Genomic DNA, 21,475 nt, shown 5'->3' on the forward strand with positions numbered 1-21,475 from the left:
GATAAAAAGTGTGACTTCCAGCTTCATAGAACTAACTTGTCATGAATAATAGCACTTGACCATCTGTTCACCTCATACTCAAAGCTCTATTACATTGAAAGTGCACTTTGCTCTCTACAAAACAACTGGGCTTCTTTCTAAGGCACTTCACATATATTACTTAAGTTTTCCACATAGGATTTCTGTAAGTAAGAGATATGTCTTATTCCTTTATAAAAAGAAATCATTATTATAGGAAAAAAGGAGAAAATGCAAACAAGATTGTAGCACAAGCTTGAAGCAGTCTACATCATTTGCAGGGAAGTATTCTGGTGATTGGTGTTTAATTTTATTTCTCTTTATTTTTTTAATAGTACAACCTTTTTATTAATCTTGGTTTCTTCTTGCAACAACATAACAAATGTTAGAACAAAGCTCATGTAATTTAAATACCCTTGTCCTGGTGATTTTCATTTCAGACAGCATGGAGTTATTCATTTTTCCTTTTGAAATTGCAAAACAATAATGATGTTTTGATTTAAAAAAACTAAAGTTGATTATTTTGCATAAATATCACTAGGAATATTTCTAGCATTCAGATATCAAAACCATTTTGTGACATAATGTTTGGTTTCATGATAGGCTTTCTATATTTCTGAAAGAATTGAACAAATTTTTTCTGTGTCTAGAAGACAGTAAGATACCCATTGGGTACACTTTATGTCATGCTTGGATATCACTTATGACATTTATTATTTAAGGCTTGTAATAAAAATTTTATGTGAACACCTTAAGAAATTCTATGTTTTGGTATTAATTATATAATGCTGCATAATATCCTGCTGTTGAATTGCCATTCATCTTCATCCACATCATCAAAGAAAAATGAATGGAATAAACTTAAATGCATAACACTAATGAAAGAAGTCAACTTGAAAAAGTTACATACTGTATGGTTCCAACTACGTGACATTCCAGAAAAGGCAAAACTGTGGGGATGGTGAAAACATCAGTTTAGCTGCAGTGGGGAGAAGATAAAGATGAATAGACAGGAGCACAGAGAAAATACCTTATATGATGCTGTAATTGTGCATATATAACACTATACATTTATCCAAACCTATAGAATGTATAATACTAAGGGTGACCCCAATGTAAACTATGAACTGTGGGAGATAATGATGTTTCAATGTAGATTTGTCAGATGTAAACATGTACCACTCTAGTGGGGGATATTAATATTGGGGAGGTTATACATTTGAGGGAGAAGGGGATATAGGGAAAACTGTACCTATTGCTCAATTTTGCTGTGAACCTAAAACTGCCCCCCAACATAAAGTCTATTAAAAAATGAACAGAATACTAGTAGATAAGAGTTTCCAATAAAACTATAATTTCACTCTTTTGCACTGTGGTAGCAAATGGTATTTCTATTAATGAATGTTAGATAATAAGCAAGCTAGATGGGTTGCTATTATAAACATGTCAGGTACTTGGATTTTTGAAACAAGATTTCTCTATGGAAATAAAATGTAGCTCTTAATCTGTTATTCAAATGAGTTTGAAAAAAATCCATCCACAACTTCCTCCTTAAAACTGAAGTTACACTATTTGCAACAAATTAGAATAGATACTATGACTAGGACAGACCTTCTAGTTTATGTTCGTTAGTTCAGCATGCAGGAATAGGTGATGAGGATCCATGTTTTGTGGGGCCACCAGTTGTAGTGACACATATATTAACGTGCAACACCATCAGGACAGAGCACATTCCTGGGAGCCACCTTGAACCACAAACCTGGGGTTGTACCATCTTTGCCTACTAGCCTCTCAACTTGAAGAATGTGCTCATGAGTATGTGCCTGTCATCTCAGTGTTGTTCGAGAGTGACTCCTCAGTTGCTGGCTGCATGGCTGGATATACCAAAGCCTAGCAACCTAGGAGGTGACATGGTGAGAGAACTCTTAACCCAGTAAGAATGTTCTGTCTCAGAGGGTTGCTAAAAAATATATTTTGATCCTCTTTCTTGGGACATTTGATTTCAAGAGAGGACATTAAAAGTAAAAACTGTAAGTGTAAGCATGAGTTATTTAGGGAGAAACTGACAAGGGAACTGACTGGTAAGTACGGTGGAGTCACCAGGATGGGGAGGAAGAGAGAGCTGGCTTCCCAGGAGATGATGAGACGCCTAGGTCTCCAGCACTGTCTTTTGGTTCGTCTGAGTTTTCATTGCATCTTGAACGTTACAGCTGGTCTTCCAGTCCTCCAGAGGCTCGAAATTTCCTGTATTTCCTTATTTTCTGGCATACAGGTAATAAATCTTCATTTGGTGACCTCAGTATGTCCTGTTCTTTGTAAAGTGAAAGATTTTAGCACAATGTTTATATAAGGATAAAAATGAAGGAAGTAAGTGAATGCCCTATTGTGATAGCATACATTCTAACAGCCGGCCAATCTCACTGGACTTACTCTTACCATTTAGCCTTATGGTGTTTCTAAGGTTGTGCCGTAAGCAATGAGTATATGTTTTTTGCCAAAAATATATGTGTTAAATACTGTTGGTTGAAATATCAGCTTTCTTTATGACAGCAGATAGTTTTGATGAAAGCAGAAAGTATTACAAAGAAAACTAATTAAAACATCTTAAGGGATTTTATTATCTACACTATATTAGAATAGTTATTATCTGAATTAAAATATGTACCTTATTTAAAACTCTCTTTTGGAAATTTAAACTCAAAGTAGACAAATATGACATTTTCTACAGGGGCTCTGGCTACTGGAAGATGAAATACTTTTACAAACTTTCAACATGTTTGCAGTTACACCTTTATGTCCCCACAGGAATTGGCGAACAGAAACACATAGAATATGCAGTGATTTTGAAAGTACATACAGGTTTTAGCTATTGTTTTAGAACTGATACTCCAAGCCACACAGGCAATTAAAAAACAGCAGTAATGAAAGAAAATCCTCATCTGAATCACCTACATATTATGGCTGTCTTCAGTGATCCTGTGTGCAGTTTGTGTAGCTAATAGTACTTAGAATGCCTCACCATAGTCAGGTTTAATAAATGTGAACTCCCTTGTCTGCACTTTTAGTCCCTCTCCCATCTTCCCCAAACCATTTGCTCTCATCCCTCTACCCTTTCCTGGAAAATACCTTTTATATCAAATGTAGAATATGATCTCCTGTTGGTTTCATTGTCCCAGTGGCACCCAGGGACTTGAGATCATCACTATCTTTGTTTGCATAGAAGCAGAAATTCAGAATGAAATAAAGAACCACTTAATTGTGCAGATGCATTTGGTCTTCTGGATAAAACTGGTAACTTTCTTTACCTAAGAGTGACTTGATCTCTAGTGGAATCTAGATCTATGTTTAATATGACAGGTGTTTTATGTTGTTTACAAATCCAACTTAGGGGATATAAGCACTTTACTGTTTTTAGATAGAATTGGTCAATGTCAGGTCACATGAAAATATGTTTACTTTTCCTGTTTTCTTCCACTCTGTGGATTTCAAAGCATTTTGCAAATATGATTTTAATTCAGAAATCCAGACCTCTTACACAGATGTTATATTGGGGAAAGACAAACAGACACTAAAAACTCTACAAATATATAAAGGTTAGAAATATTTTCACTGTAAGTTCAAGAATTTCATACAAGCACTGAGAAAATTTTAGAAGGAAGGAAAGTGAGAAAGCAGCTAATGAAGTATTACTGCCAGAGTTTACTTTTAGTTCATCTTTAAGTCCTGACTGTATGGACTAGAATATTTAGCTAGGTTAAAATCATGGAAATCACATCGTAAAGCCTGATATTTCAACCAATAACAATAAACACTACTCATGTAATTTTGACAAAAACATACACTCATTGATGTCAACCTCAGAACACCAGAAGGCTAAATGGTATATATTTATTTCAAATATATTTAATTCAAATACCCTGAATCCTGACTATTTGATTATTTGTAGATTTCTTTTTATTGACCCAAGTAGTTTTCAAGTATTTGCCCAATAAAAATTAATGTCTTACGTATAAAGATTATTCACCAAGGTAAATTTATATTTGCTCCACAAATATTTTCTGAAATGTTGCTACTTTCTTTCAAATACTTACAGACACTGTGGTGTATTCTTGAGATATATGTTCCCAGTTATTCATTTTGGATTCTGTCCAGGAGGTATTGAAAGTTAGACCTTTATATCAAACACAAAGTATTGCCTTATTGCTCTAATAAATCACTGTTTTGTCTACTGAAATTGGAAAAAATTCCTTTAAAACATTCAAAAGAATGTTTTATTCTGAGATGGTGTCAGCTCTCAAGGTGTGAAACATATTCTGCTTTCAATCAGACATAAAACAATGGCCTTTGTATCAGAATTAAATCAAATTGTCTCCTTTTTCTGAAAATTTCTGATTAGAGAATTAATACTGGGGATTGTGGGGAGTGGAGGCTGGCTAATTGAGAATGAGCCGCATAATAGTTTAGCGACAGGAATCAGGAGTTAATGTTGGGTTTTGGGTTAAATTTGAAAGAAATTTCTTTCATGTTTCCTCCTCATGTCCTTATTCATTACTCATATTTTGTTTACTGAAAATATGCAAGTTGGTAGACTTCCTGCCATAGGACAGTTGCTTGAGCAGCAGAGGCCTTGACTTGTTCAATATATAGATATGTGCAGTGTGTACACTGAGAGACTCCTCAGCTGATAAATGTTTACTGGAACTTTGTTGGGCCTTATCACACTGTATTATTTTATATATACAATATATATATATAAAAATTATATATACACTTACATATATATATATCTGTATATATATATATACACAATAAACTTAAAAAGCCATTTTCCCTGGCTACATGATGCTTATAATCTATATAACATACTTTTAGTGTTTGTATACATGAACTTAGTTTAGAGAATAAGATACTACGATTTAAGAAGAAATCATAAGACTAGAAAAACCAAACAGCCACTTATTTTATCAAAATACTGCCAGAAATGGGTATACTGTGGAGTCATTTCCAGGACTGAAGATCACCATTATAAAAAAACAAAAATTATTCAAAAGATTTTAACAGAATGGTTTTTGGGGGATATCCTTTTCTTAAATGTAATTTTTTTTCATTTTGAGCTGAACTGCACTTGCAAAACCAGGGGCATAGGACTAAGTTTAAGCCAGTCATCTCTCAAACACTGTTAATTGTTAAATGAGGTGCAGCATTGGGTCAGAAGGCATGGCATTCAAGTCAGAGCATTTCAAACCTTAGCTTTTCCTGGCTATTTATTCAGTGAATTTGTTTCTGTTTAGTCATGGTTGCCATCTGACCTATTTTCTGGGCATGTTGCCCACTTGGATTCATGTTTATGTACTCATTTTGATTAAGAATTTCATGTGGTTTTGAAGGCTGGAGCTCATGATTTTTACATCTGTAATCACCACATGGTGGTGTAGGTTAAAAATCTTTGGAAAAAATTACGCAGGTAAGATATCTATAATAGTTGAATGATTTGTTGTTAGCCAGAGCATTATTTTCATATGTTAAGCCACTATAAACAAAACATAAATACAGGGGAAAATAATAAATTGAAATAAAAACATTGTTGAATTTAAACTGGAATGATTAAAATTAAAAAAAATAAGTGGTATGATGTTGATTATATTAATATCATAGGAGTACAAAATATTTTATGCAATTCTAAATGTTACATAATTCAGACTGCCTTGTAGTTAATTATTAACATTAACTTCACATCATTCATCGATAGTAACAGCAATCTTTAAAAATCATCTCCATTTATATAAATAGCATTTTTTCATTAGCTTTTCTTTTAGGAGAATATGTCCCACAATGCTTAGCTGAGCACATACTCTACAGTTTACAATGAGCATGTACTTAATAGTTTAAACTTTAGAGTCATCTGACTGAGAAAAGTGACCGTTCTTTGGTCAGAGTCTCAATTTTACCTCCTACCATCAGATAAGCTACCTCAGTTCCTTTTTAAAATGTGAAGTATAAATAACTGTGTCATTGCCTTACATGATTGTAGAGATGTCCACCCTGGGGTCGGAGCAGAGGAAACCGTAAGAACCCTCAACATCTTGAGATGACAAAGTCACAGAACGACACAGATTTGCCCTCTAAAGTGAATTCATGGGGATTCAGAAGCACAATATACATCATATAAACAGTTTTTTCAATGTATTTCAGACATTAAATGTAGCAGCTGAAATACTGAATAAATTTGAAAAAATTGCCTATCATTCTTGTAAGGATTTAATTCCTCATGTCACTTTTTTTTTTTACTTCAAACAAAAATAACTAGGTAAATGAAAACAATAAGTATTAAGTTTTATTGAAATGGTGTCATGATTCAGGATCCATGTCCAGAATTCCTTTTTTATTAGTATTTATTGCTTCCTTCTTAAGATAAACACTCTTTTATCTAGGCATGTTTGGATTTATAGAACGGTGCTCAGTAGGAAAATCCATCAAAAGAAATTGGCAAAAGGATTACACAGGATGAAATTTTACCATTTGAAGTAGTTGTGCTGATATATGAACTGTTTAATGAGTCTTTTTGACATTGGAAATATGTTTAGCCTTGTGGCCTCTTTTCTGTGATACTTACATATCCTTCCATGAAATAATTGCTTTGAATCCTTAATGAATTGTGATGCTGGAACTAATAACTGCTAAAGGAATAAAAATGCTTTCTCAGTGACAAGAACAGTAAAATACCTTTCAGTGGTGAATCAGTGTACTTCCACTTTCCAAGACACACAGCTCTTTGCAGTTCTGGAGTATCACACTTTCAATAAAGTAGAATATCGGAAGAGAGAACATATGTTGTTTCCTGTATTACTCATACAAATCTAAAGCGGGGTGAACTTTATTCATCAGAAATAAATTGCATGTCAGGTAAATGCTGAGAATTTTTTATTGATAATCTGCTAGGCAGAATGACTCTTGATAGTTCCTATAATGATATAGTGGGAATTTTTTATTCTTTTTCTTAAAAGAGGGTTGCAGTAATCCTTAGAGTCAAATAATATTTTATTTTGAGAGTATGTACTTCAAAGTTAGCCAGTAACTGGGAGATATAACTTTTTGAAAATCAATGCACATAGACTCACAGGAGACTGATTACAGTTTATACTATCTGACTCTCCCATGTAGACAAGTGTACCTGTCTCTCAGTTCTGATTCTTTTACCTTCTAAGTCATTCTTAACCCACCAGGAGCACTGTCCCAAAGTGCTTCACTGATTTTTTTCTAGGAACCTGTACAAATTACCTAGGACTCCAAGTAAAGAGTTGTGAGCAGTCTGCATCAACAATCAGTCCCTATGGCTTATCTTTTCATCCTCTTGACATTGTCTTTTACAAAATAAATGGATTATACATTTGGACTATGGTAATGGAAAATTCAGTTTATCCATTAAACCTTTATTTTTAGTGACACTGGGGAAGCAGTCATCTTTTCACATAGCAATATTTTCAAAAATATTTTCTAAATGGAGAATAAACATATTTCTCAAAGTAAAATAAAAGGGTATCCTAATCCTGGAGCTATACTGGGTTCTTGATGTAATTTTTAAAAAATAGACTTTATTTTTTAAAGCACTTTAGGTTCACAGTAAAACTGAGTGGAAGGTCCAGAGATCTCCCACATACTCTCTTCCCCACACATGCATAAATTTCCCCATTATCAATATCCCCCACCAGAGTGCTACATTTTTATGATTAATAAACCTACATTCACAAATCATTATCCCCAAAGCCTGTAGTTTACATTAGGTTTCATTCTTGGTGTTGTACATTTGATGGGTTTGGACAAATTTATAATGACATACATCTACCACTATAGTATCATACCATATATCAACTTAAATGTAAAACTCAAAACTGTAAGGACAATGGTTTCATTGTCCTTAAAATCCTCTGTGCTCCACCTATTCATCCCTCCCACCTCCCTAGCCCCTGGCACCACTGATATTTTTACTGTCTCCACAGATTTGCCTTTTCCGGCATTTTGTATGTTAGAATCATACGGTATGTAACCTTTTCAGACAGACTTCTTTCATTTAAGAATATGCATGTAAGTTTCCTCCTTGTCTTTTCAAGCCTGGATGTCTCATTCCTTTAGTACTGCATAATATTCCATTGTCTGAATGTATCACAGTTTATCCATTCACCTACTCAAGGACATCTTAGTGGCTTCCAAGGTCTGACATTCTGAATAAAGATACTATAAACATTTGTGTGCAAGTTTTTGTGTGGATATAAATTTTCCACTCCTTTGGGTTGAAAGGAGTGCAATTGCTGTATCATATGGTAAAAAATGTTTAGTTTTGTAAGAAACCACGAAATTGTCTTCCAAGTGGTTGCACCATATTGCACCCCACTAGCAATGAATGAAAATTTTTGTTTCTGCATTGTCACCAGCACTTGGTATTTGGCATTTTGGATTTTGGCCATTCTAGTAGGTGTGCAGTTGTAGTTCATTGTTTTTATTTGCATTTCCTTGCTGATACCTGATGTGGCGCATCCTCTCATATGTACACTTGCCATCTGTAGATCTTCTTTGGTGAGAGTATGTTAAGATCCTTACCAAAACTCATTTTGTTTAGTTGGGTTGTTTGCTTTCTTGGTGTTGAGTTTTAAGAGTTCTTTGTATATTTTGGATAACAGTCCTTTATCAGATGTGTTTTTCAAAAGTTTTCTCTAAGTTAGTGGCTTATCTTTTCATTCTCTTGATATTGTCTCTCACAGAATAGAATTTTTAATTTTAATTAAGTCCAACTTATAGATTCTTTATTTCATGGAGTGTGACTTTGATGTTACACCTTAAAGTCATTGCCAGTGTCATCTAGATTTTCTCCCACATTATCTTCTACTTTTATAGTTTTAAGTTTACATTTAAGTTGATGATCTATTTTGAGTGAATTCTTATGAGGGGTGTAAGGTCTGTGTCTAGATTCCTTTTTTTTTTTTTGCTCTACACATCCATCCCATTGGTCCAGCACCATTTGTTGAAAAGACTATCTTCTCTCCATTGTATTGCCTTTTCTTCTTTATCAGCTATCAGTGATTATATATATATATGTGGAAATCTATTTATGATCTCTCTATGCTATCCCACTGATCTATTTATCTATTTTTTTCTCCAATACCACATTCCATACTGTCTTGATTACTATAGCTTTTCAGCATGTTTTGAAGTCAGGTAGTGTCAGTCCTCCAATTTTATTCCTTTTAAATATTGTATTGATTTTATGGGTCTTTCGCCTCTCCACAAAAATTTGAGAATCGGTTTGTCAATATCCACAAAATAACTTGATGAGATTTTAAGTAGGACTGCACTGAATCTATAGACCAAGTGGAAGAACTGATATCTTGATAATATCAAGTCTTTCTATCCTTGAACATGCAATCTCTCTCCATTTATTTAGTTCTTTGATTTCTTTCATTAATGTTTTATTGCTTTCCTCATATAGATCTTGTAAATAACTTGTGAGATTTATACATAAGCATTTCTTTTTTTATGCTGCTGTAAGTGGTATTGTGTTTTTAATTTAAAATTCCACATGTTCATCCTGATATACAGGAAAGTGATTGACTTCTGTGTGTCAACCTTACATCCTGCAACCTTACTATAATCATTTCCAGGAGGGTTTTTTGTGTGTATTAATTTTTAAAAACAGACAATCATGTCATCTGCAAACAAAGGCAGCTGTATTTTTTCCTTGCCAATCTTTATTCTTTTTATTTCCTTTTCTTTTCTCACTATATTAACTGGATCTTCCAGTACAATATTTAAAAGGAGTGGTGAGAGGGATATTCTTTGGGAAGGATATAGGGTAACTTAAGTTTGTCACTAGAACAGTTCTGCCTAAAAGAAATATAATATGATTCAAATATGTAATTTTAAAAAGTAAAAAAGAACAAGTGAAGTTAATTTTAAAAATGTATTTAAATTATCTAATGTATCTAAACAATAGTGATATAAAATATATTAGTGATATACTGTATATTCTTTTTATTTTCATGCAGTCTTTGAGAGTCGGTGTGTAATTTATTCTTACACCACATCTCAATTTAGGTATTACATTGGCATCAAAAATACATTCTCATCTGTGCATATTAAGTTTCCTAATTCTTGGGCCAATGTAGGATTATTAATATTTGATTCAAAGCAGTAGTGTATAAATTGAAAAGCAACTATAAGTTACAAATAACAAAGGGTTCTTCAAATTTATCTTGTAGAAGTTGTAGCAAATTTATGTAATGCTGTTGATTAATATTAAAATCTTCTGTATATCAGTATTAGAAAATGTTTAAAATTATTTTTACTGATTTCCATTATGCAAGTTGTAATTTCAATATAAATTCCTCAACCCAAGTCAAAAATAAACTTTTCCTTTCCCTGGAGCTTTGAATTTAACTTGTTCATATGCAGTGTAGTAGTAATGACAGAACGTAAATTACACCCCTATGTTTTCAGCTTTTGAATATTTAGTATTTGTCAAACATTCCTTCTGTTTCAAACAAATTTTGTAAAACTCTTCTAATATTTAACCAATGAAGACTGGCAAAGAATACAAGATTATTAAACAAGTCATCTTCTATTTCTTTCAATCACTTCATAAACTGGAGATGATTCATACCATTTACATGTATAAGGCATGTTGCATAGCTTCAGAAAACACAATAGGTATTTAGCATATGGATCACAGTGAAATGTTGCAGTAAGGGAACAGCAGTCTTGTTTTTAAATTCCGTTAAATATCTGGAGCATCATCCAAAGTGATAAAATTCATCTTTCTGTATCTAGCTAAAATTCTTCTTTAATAGATGTGAGAGATTCAAAACTGTCTACAACCCGAGATCAGTCTTTTAGGCTGCAAACTGACATTACTCCATAAATATTGAAGCCCAGATCTGTTTTGAAACAGGCAGAGAACTTTAGAGCGCCGCAGAGACCGTTCAGTACACAGCCAGAGATGCAGAACGCGCCTGGCCTTGAACCACACTGTCCAGATCTCGGTGGCTGGTGGTCATTGGGCTTCTGGAGGGCAAGGAACTTTCAGACCACTCCCCGAGGACCCAGGAAGCCCCCAGAGCCAGGGCATTGTAACCCGGGACAGAGCGCCGGGAAGCAGAGACGTGCAGGCTGGCAGCGGCGGCAGCGGCGCCCCGAGTCCGTCGCCCTCGGGTCCGCCTCGAGGGCCGGCCGAGCCTCTGGCCCCGGAGCCCCGCCCGAGCCGCGGCGCGCAGGACGCGGGGCCGAGGCGCGCGGGTGCTGGCAGCCCGGCCCCGGCTTCCTCGGCCGCCGGCCCCGCTCCCGCCGCCCTAGCAGCGCCGCGGCCCCGCCGCGAGTTCGCCCCGCGCCCGCCGACGTGCGCGTGCGGAGCTTCCCCCGCTCCGCGCTGCGGCCGGGCCGGGCATTGCCGCGCCGGGGGCGTCGGCCCGCGTCTGGGGGTGGCTGCTACTCGGCGGCTGCGTCCTCGCCGGAGCCCAGGTAAGAGCCCGCGCCCCGCGCCCCTGCTTCCCGGAGCCTCCGGGCGGGCCGGGATCCGGGGAGCTGGAGAGGAGAGGAGGGCGCGGGGCCCTCACGCCACCCCCCCACGCTGACACCCCCCACTGACACCCCCATTAACACCCCCACACGCTGACACCCCCCCCACTAACAGCCCCACACGCTGACACTCCCCCACTAACACCCCCATGCTAACACACCCACACGCTAACACCCCCATTAACACCCCCACACGCTGACACCTCCCCCACTGACACCCCTATTAACACCCCTACACGCTGACACACTCCCACTAACACCCACACGCTAACACCCCCACACGCTGACACCCTCCCACTGACACCCCACACGCTGACGCCCCAACACCCCCCACACACCCTCACTAACACCCCCACTAACACCCCCACACGCTAACACCCCCGTTAACACCCCACTAACACCCCCACACGCTGACACACCCCCACTGACATCCACACACTAACACCCCCATTAAATCCCCACATGCTAACACATCCCCGCTAACACGCCCACATGCTGACACACCCCCAACACCCCACACACTAACACACCCCCACTAACATCCCACACACTAACACCCCCACACTCTAACACACCCGCACTAACACCCCACACACTAACACCCCCATTAACACCCCAACACACTAATACCCCCCCACTAACATCCCTACACGCTAACACCCCCACACGCTAGCACCCCTAACACCCCCACACACTAACACCCGCATTAACACCCCCCCTCTTTAACACCCCCCCACTAACACCCTCACACACTAACACCCCACTGACACCCGCATTAACACCCCCACATGCTGACACAACCCCACTAACACCCGCATTAACACCCCCATTAACAGCCCCACACTCTTAACACCCCCCAACTAACACCCTCACACGCTAACACCCCCACTAACACATCCACACACCAGCAAACACACTAACACACACAAACACCCCAACATATCCACACCCTAACACAAATATACACTAACACAGCAATATATCCACACCCAAACACCCACACACACACACACTAACCCCCCCACACTAACACACACAAACGCCCCCACACTAACACGCACGCTAACACACTAACACACAGGGAGGTGGGAAGAAGAGAAAGAGGGAGAAAATCATTAGTGATGGGAGTGGCGATGGTTGGCTTCAGTGTTAAATCAGTTTAGACAGTGTGTGGGGGATTATTTCACACTGGAGCCCTCCAATTTGAAAATAACTGTTTATCCGTAGATCCATGGAATCAAAACAATGTTAGGTTTGCACTCAACTTTTTCGGTTAGTGAAAAGAAGTTTGCATAGTAAGGGATGCTAAAGAAAGTTAGCTCTGTAGTGTTTGATTTTAGTTACTTTGTATTTTAACCTCAGTACCATAAGGGGGCGCGCTCAGACCATCCATTGAAAGTCTTAGGCTCTTGTTAAGTCATTGATTCATATCCTGGTATAATTTGAATATACCTTGTACTTGGCTTTCAGGTGATTAGACAAAAGTTCAGTTATTCCAGTAAATGGTTCTCCCTTAAACTACCTGTCAAATTAAGTTACTTCTGCGAAATAAAAACATCTTGAAGGTCTTTGGCTTTAACCAATATGGTCAGAGGTGTAAACTAGGCCGACTCTGAGGCCGTCACTTGTGTTTCATGTATTGACTAACTCTGTGAGTGAAGGACTCTTGAATGAAAATTAATCTTATAATTAATTTAGCCTGAATTTTGCCACAGAGTTTAGTTAGTAGGGTGAGTCTCAGTGCAGGAAAATCTACCTATCAATATTTTGGTACTAAAGTTACATGATATTAGTAGAAAACAATGGTCCTTTTTAAAGCCTTTCTTTGTTCCTTATGGGATACTTAGATAAAATGCTTAGAAACATTTCTTCCTATAAGTGATACAAATCTATAATCTTGTATGTTCTCCATCCAAAGTGTTCCAACTTAACTATTTTCTAAGGTAATAAAACTTGCTTATGTTTTGGAGCAGAGAGAAATCACTACAGGGTTATATATTTTCTATTTATAATCACAATTTGCTTCTAGCTTTAAATAACAAAACTATAGTGGAAAATGATTATTTTTCCAAAATTAATTTCAAACTGATGTGTGTTTGTGGTTGTACGTTGTGAATGTAAAATGATAATTTATGATGATACATGAAATGTGATCAAGTGGTACTTCAAAAAAATCGAAAAGCTAAGTTGTTGATATTTACATATTGACACCTGTTCTAATCTTTAGTGTCTTTGCTTTAAAACATTGTTATTTGACTGCTCTATCTTCAACTCTGTAATTCTCAGGTTACAATTTAAAGTTATGGTTATTCTAAAATCTCATTTATTTGAGTTATAATATTTGAATAGCACAGGGATATTCCTTAAAGACTTAGTTTCTGTTTTATTAGCACAAGTATGAGAGTATTTTGAAAAAATAATTCAATTTATTACAGTACATAGTTGCTGCTGCTAATTAAATAGCCTCAAAATTGATCGAATATGCAGTTTTAAAGTTCTAAAAGCAAGTCATCCAATTTGTCCTCTTGTGAAGAACAGATGGTTAATAAATAATAAATACTGAATATTATCACAATGTAGATACAATAAATTAGTAAAGAGTGAGGTGAGATGAGTGAAGAGGAAGAGGTTGTGTTTAATTTTAGATACAATGTTTAAGTAGCCTAGGTTGAAGAAGTCCCCGAGTAGTTGGATATACTGATACAGAGTTTTAGAAAGAGGACTGGATTTGAGGTATGGATCTAAGGTTTAACTTCAATGCGAGAAGCTAAAACAATATGTGTGAATACGATTATCTAAGAAGAGTTTCATGGAACAAGTAAAGGATGGTTAATTAAATTATTTCTTTTGGGAAAGCATGCAGACTAAAATTTTATAAAGTTAATGGTCCATTAGAAATGGTTTTGTATAGCCTGTGGCCATTAGAAAACAATTTTGAGTGGCGGTAGATGTTCAATAAATTATTAGAGGAGAAACTCTGTACTTCATCTGTTTAGAAGAAAGTTTTCCTTTTAATCATATTTGAAATTTAAGTCTATTTGTTTTCAGTCTTGATTTTAAACAGGTAATTCTGTTCCAAGGAAAAGGGGTGTCTAAAGCCAAATACTTGCATGGACAGACACGAGAGCGATAGTTGTGTTTCTGGTAAAGAATCTCTCTAAAACATGCAAAAATGCTGCTCTTGTATTTTAACTGACAATCAGAGCAGGATAAGTGCTGGGCTTACCAATTGCACTGTTGGTTGATGGGGTTTTACAGATAAAGAAAATCAAAGCTTTCAGGGGAAGAAATACAGCAAACACAAGGACCAAGTTTATGGACTATTAATGTCACACAATTGAATTTGAGTGTGTTTATGCTACAGACTAGCAGTGAATCAGTATGTATTTAACATCTCAAAAACTCAGTTCTTCTGTAAAGTGACAATGGCAAGAAAAAACTTCTTTGGAATGTGTTGTGAGGATTACATTGAACAACCCAGAAAAGCATTTACCTTAGTGCCTGATATATAGTAATCACATAGTGTTAGTCATCATTTAGCATTATCATCAACATTTCTATTTTATATACTATTTATAAACAATGTGGTAGAATTCTTTTTCTTGTGCCAGTATTGATGTGGCACCCAGCAGTTGTCTGCAAAAACGTTTTTCTTAAAGATACCTCTTTATTCCCAATATTTATATCACTTGTTTCTTTTTTTCTAGTCTCAGTGCATTGGTAGGATTCCAGTACAATGTTGAAAGGTAGTGGTTACCATAAGTATCAAATCTTACTTCAGTGGTAGGATTTCTAAAGTTGTATTATTAAGTATATTTTGCATAAGTTTTTGGTAGGTGTAATTTATAAGATTGATGATTTGATTAGATGTAAGAAGTTTTGAATTACCACAAGAGATATCATTTGAATTAAAATTTACAAAAATTAATATAAAATAACAGAAAATGCACCATTTATTTTGAACACATGTAAATAGATTATGGTGATCTCCTACTGCAGATTTTGGGCTGAGGGCAAAACTGATTCTTCAAAACTTGCTTACTGTGGCTGGCACCTAACAGGTGCCCATCAAATGTTAGATGATGTCTGACTAGTGTTAACAGTCATTATATACTTTAACTTGACATTCTTAGCCAACAGAATGCCTTGACATTCTTGCCTTATGCCTATGGTTAGATTTGACTCTGTTTCCTATAAGAGAGAGTTTTGAGTTACTTGTATTTACCAAGTATTTGGGCTAATTGAATTGAAATATTCATGAAATATATATGAACTTGCATATTTTTCTGCCTGTACTAAAAGGGAATGTGGTTTCCAAAAGGGACAGTCACACATATAATGAGTTCCAAAATATAACTTCTAGTCTCATTACATATTCTGGTAGTTCATTTCCTGGATAAGTAAAGTCTGCAAGACACAAATGTCCTTAACAGCCTGTGGTTCTCATGTATGCAAAACTTCAGTGCATTTTTTAATTTTGACTAACATGGCCTAGAGCTATCTGAAAACCTAAAGAAATTTCAAGTGAAAACAGTGTGTGCAAAATTCTCTGGTGCTTTTTCTGCAGGATGAAAAATGTCTCCTGTTTGAATTTCAAGTACATCGTGTAGCACCATTCCCAGCAGATTGGTAACATGTTAGTAATGACATTCTGTTTATAGGCCTATTGCCTTTGGGACCACTCAGGAAGTTTTCATTCAGTGACTTGTATCACAGATACTTGAGAGTGTATCCTTCCTCCTAAGTGACCTCATAGTCAGAATTTTGGCTTTGTTCAACATCTTCTGCATGGGACCCACAGAGAGTGCTTTGCCACACACTTGTGGCACAAATGAGCTCAACAGTCCTTGCTGAGACACCAGTGGAATTTGGTCCAGAATGTAGGTAAAAAGCTGGCCAACAGATTTCCTTCGCTTAAATTTCTTTTTTCCTAGGCCTTATCATTTTCAAAACAACATGTTTTACTGAGATGCTGAGTGCCATATGACGTAAGTCCAATGATTATGAAGTGGCCCTCACCCCAAAGGAGCTCAGAGGAGGACACACCCTGTGTGGTCAAAGAAGACGCTTTGTATGATATCTTAATTTTTTTTTAAGTTGAAACTTATTTTGTGGCCTAATGTATGGTCTATCCTGGAAAATGTCCTGTGTGCACCTGAGGAGAATATAGTGTTGTTGGGTAGAGTGTTCTGTATCTGTCTGTTAGATCTGCTTGGTTTATTGTGTTACTCAGGTCCTCTCTTTGCTTACTTATCTTCCATCAAGTTGTTCTATCCATTATTGAGACTGGATTATTGAAGTCTCTGACTGTTATTGTAGATAGAACTATTTCTCCCTTCAATTCTGTCAATTTTTACTTCATATGTTTTGGTGGTCTGTTACTAGATGCATAAATGTTTGTAATTGTTATATCTTCTTATTTTGTTTTACCTTTTATTAACACATAATGTCCTTTGTCTCTTGTAAACATTTTTTTATTTAAAGTCTATTTTGTCTATTAGTTTAGACTGCTCTCTTTTGGTTGCTATTTGCATGGAATGTTTTTTACCCATCCATTCACTTTCAATCTGTTTGTATCTTTGTATCTAAAGTGAGTCACTTTTAGAGAGCACATGATTGGATCATGTGTTTTTTTATCCATTATGTCCATTTCTATACTGATTGATTTTATTCATTTGCATTTAAAGTAATTATTGATAAGGAGGACTCACATCTGTCATTTTGCTCTGTTTTCTATGTGCCTTATGGGTTTTTTGTCTCTCATTTCCAGTATTACTGTTTTCTTTTATATTTATTTGATCTTTTTAATTTCCTTCTTGTTGTCTTTTGTGTATATTTTATAGTTATTTTATTTGTTGTTTCCATGGGGACTACATTGAATCTTCTAAAGTTATAACATTCTAATTTGAATTGTATCAGTTTAATTTCAATAGCATACAAAAATTCTGCTCTTTACAGCTCTGTCTCCACTGCTTTCAGTTCTTGATGTCACAAAATTACATCTTTATTTATGTTAGGTAGAAAGATAAGAGGGGTAGCAGGGGAAGGGGAAGATAAAGTTCAAGGAAAAACTGCTCAGACTCTGCCCAGGTAGGGGTCCCATGTGAAGACAACAAAGGCTTTGCAGGGAGAGAACTTCTTGCCTATCCAGGTCAGACCAAACTCGTCCCAACCAGTCAGAAGTGTAGAAAATAGCCTGGGTGTAGGAAACTGGCACCTAAATTGTTGAAGGGCAGGGGAAGAGATAGTCTTGTACAGTTAACCTGTGGAATCTGATGCTGTCTCCAGGTAGATGGTATCAGAACTGAGTTGAATTCTGAAATAGCCTGCTGGTGTCCAAGCAGTGCTTGGTGTTGAGTGTTGGGGAACTCCACCATCACTACCACACTGCAAACGGGTCCAGAGACTCCTGAAAGAATCTGCCGCCTCGTCTTTCTCAGGGGTAGTTTCTGCTTCTGCTGGGTTTTTTTTGTTTGTTTGAATAGGCCATACTCTTCTGTTTCTTTGTATGCCTTGTGGGTTTTACTTTCTGTATTTTTTTGGTTGATAACTAAACATTTGAATCATAATGTGGTAACTCTGATAATTAGATTCTCTCCCTTTGTCAGGATTTGCTGTTGGTTTGTTTGTTTTTAGTTTTGTTTTGCTTTGCTTTTGATTGTTGTAGTTTGTATCCATGCCAAGGAGAGGCCTGAGATTTAAACTTAACATCTTAAATCTTTTCTGAGCCTGTGCCTTTCCCTGCTTCATCACAGTGACTTATAATTTCCCCTGTATATGTATTTGATTTGAATGTCCAACTTTTTAATGTCTGGCTCCCAAATAGGGGAGAAGGAAAGGAATGTAGGAGGGAGAAAGTCACTTGCTTTTAAATTCCCCTGGAAGTCACTTCATCCTGAGGGGAAGGAACTTGTGACAGCGGAGCTGTCCACCTCTATCCGCACCTCTATGATCAGAAGCAATAATCAGCAATCAGGGCACAGATCCTCTATCTTTAGAGAACAGGTCCTTTTTGCACACTCTGGCTACAGCAAGCTGTGTGAAAGCCACATACATGGCTTTCTGCCATGGGAAGCCACTTAAAACCAAAAGCTGAAATTGAAATTAACTTCAGTTTACCATATAAGCCTTTCCTTGGAAGTTGCAAGCCTTCAGCTGACTCCAGACTTCCAAAATAGTTACATCAGACAGATTCTGCCAGGGCAATTGTCTAGGTGGGGAAATTTTTTTACTGACAGACCTTACCTTTCAGTTACTTTAACACATGTAAGGGCCCGGAATGTACATCTGAATGATGCCCATTGTACATTTGGGAGTTTTTCTTATAGTAATTGAAAATCTAATTACCACTTTTACTTTTTTGTCCTCCCACCATTTGGTCCTTATTCACTTTCTAAAGTAAAAAATACTTTATTGCCTATCATGCCTTCTTTAACAATGTATATTTTTGTTAAGATGTGAGTTTATGGCTATGCATTTATCATGCATTTAGAATTATCTGTAAGCAAAATATTTCCTTATTCACAAGATAAAATTAGGTGTGAAATATCCGCGTTGTACTGTTTTCAAGAAGGAAGACTAGGACTTTTATGTGCTGCAGCATCTAAAATAGGTTTGAAATCTAGTGTTCTCATATACAATCTTATTTATTACCAATTCCTTATAACATCAAATCTGTGGTCTATATCTATGCAATCCATACATACTTTTAGAAGTGTCAGAATATAGCCTCTAGCCTCAAGTAGTTATAACACTCTTTCTAAAATTAAACAAAAAACCTTTACTAATTAATTTAATTTTAATACAAACCACAGATCAAGTAATAATAATCTTCCTTGAACATTCCTTTTTATTAATAATTAGATCCATCTTCAAATACCATTGTTCCCCTGTTAGCCTCAGGCTGTACATTCACATTAGTTCTTAAGTGTGTAAAAAAAAAAAAGTGCTTAAAACTTCCAATATCTCCCAAACACATGTTATTATATACCTCATAGTGGGATGTATAAATATCAACTAACAGCTGTTATTTTCAAACTGATAATATATGAGATTTGGGTGTAAAGTAGAAGGATATGTTAAAAATCAATATTCTCTTTTTTTCCCATTCAGAAGTCCAGTATGATCAGTGTATCCAGGTCAAGGATTATTTTCTCTGGCTGTTGGCCATGAAGCAATTCTGAGCATCATTAAACCCTATACATTCTGGCTCAACTGCCAGTGTCTGCTCCAAGAAGGCCCAGAAATGAAAAATTAAAAATTAGGCCTCAGGTGCATCTAGCAGAGAGGGGAGAGGAATTGTGAATAAACGCATCACTGCCACGTGGCTATGCCCTTGTGGCAGCCACAGATACTGTTTATCACAGATGGCCCACAAGGGTGTTCAGAAGAAGGACCCACATTTTGAATGTTTAATTAGCCTCTCATGTCTGCAGGATTGAGTTCAAAATTGCTCAAGGACTTCCTCAAAAGTTTCAATGAAGAATGGAGTTATTCTTCCAAATGTGGAAAGTATAAATCATCTGTGATACTTTGTAAGGAGCTCCTCTTAACAATTGCTACTGTAATTCTGTGATTTCTTCCAGGAACCCATAACAGCACAGCAAGCAGGTTGAAAAGTGCAGTTTGTCTCAGGAAGTTTAAAGTGAAATTTTCTCATTTGATTTGATCACAGGAATGACAGCAGAAGTTCATTTCCAAGTACAATGACACATTCAACAGTTCAATTCTCTCTCATGCTGTTCCCCACCCCCATCAAGGTGCTGAATATTCCTTAGTGAAAAGAAAGTAAAAAGTGTAAAAATTCACACCAATTAGTGATGTGGAAGAATGAGTAACTCCTCTTTATGGTTCTCTCTCACTAAAAATAAATGTTTACACAGGAAGATCATGGAGTAGGAGTAAGCAGTAAAGTATGCTTAAAAGCATGAACTGACCTTAGATTGACCAACTCCCAAATTATATGGCCACTTGAAAATCAGGAAACTTTGAGAAAATGTAGAATTATGCAAAACAATGGCACACAGATCCTATAATTGAAAGAATTAAATGAGTCACTTCATGTAGCACATTTAAAGTAGCATCTGCCCGTACAAGGTGCTCAGTCAGCATTAACTGTTATGTTTAGTGCTGTTTATGTTGAATTTTCTAGTGTTAATGTTGTTTATTTGTTTGCACTGTTTATGTCGATTACTGTTATTTATGTTGAATTACTTACATTTTTAAGTTAGGAAATATATATCCCAGGTAAGGGATGAGTTTCATTTTGCTGTCCAGTGTCTACACTTTCCATAAACTCTGAGACAAGCAATGAACACTATGGTATACTCCTTCAGAAAATAGAAGTAGACAGAACCAATGAACCAACAATTCAATGATTTGAACCAACCTGACCTTAGACCTGCCCTAAGTGGATGTTCTGTCACATGATCATTTCAATCTTTGCAACAAGTATGGGTATACAAAAGTCCAAGATAGTCTGGTATTGAGCCAGGAACTGTGGCTATATATCCTGTGTCTGTTAGTTGCTGATGGTCTCTTTTATAGACATTAGCATTGGGCTAATTAGATTATGTAAGTCAAGGTAATTGAAGGTCATAGCTAATATCAAGAGCCTAAAAGAAAAAGTCCACATGATTAATTACTATTGCTGCACAGGACAGTCACATTCTGCGTTGTTCTCAGTCTTATGAATTCACCAGACTCTGATCAATACTTACCAGTTTTATATTTTGTATCAAGCACTTTCCAAAGATTCAGTTTTATGCTAGTTGCTAATGACGTTGGGGAAAGTAAAAAGCACATAGTGTCCCATCAGCAGCATACAACCTTGTTGAAGAATGTGTGTTTGAAAGACTGACCTGATAAATATTTCAGGGAAAAGAAATTAAAACAT

General features: G+C 36.5%; 1 protein-coding gene across 2 annotated transcripts in view; it reads left to right on the plus strand.

Moving 5' to 3' along the window:
* Nucleotides 1-21,475, plus strand: part of LOC140845109 (bifunctional 3'-5' exonuclease/ATP-dependent helicase WRN-like) — a 290,063-nt gene that overhangs the window by 125,541 nt on the left and 143,047 nt on the right. Inside the window, exon 1 of one of the 2 annotated variants that reach the window (XM_073218860.1) lies at nucleotides 11,466-11,523. The exons of the other annotated variant lie outside the window; for it this stretch is intronic. The gene's annotated coding sequence lies outside the window, so the exon portion shown is untranslated. Of the gene's footprint in view, nucleotides 1-11,465; nucleotides 11,524-21,475 lie in introns of those variants that run through there. 2 annotated transcript variants of the gene reach the window in all.

The sequence above is a fragment of the Manis javanica genome, chromosome 12 (genome assembly GCF_040802235.1).
Source record: "Manis javanica isolate MJ-LG chromosome 12, MJ_LKY, whole genome shotgun sequence".
In the NCBI taxonomy this organism is placed as follows: Eukaryota; Metazoa; Chordata; class Mammalia; order Pholidota; family Manidae; genus Manis; species Manis javanica.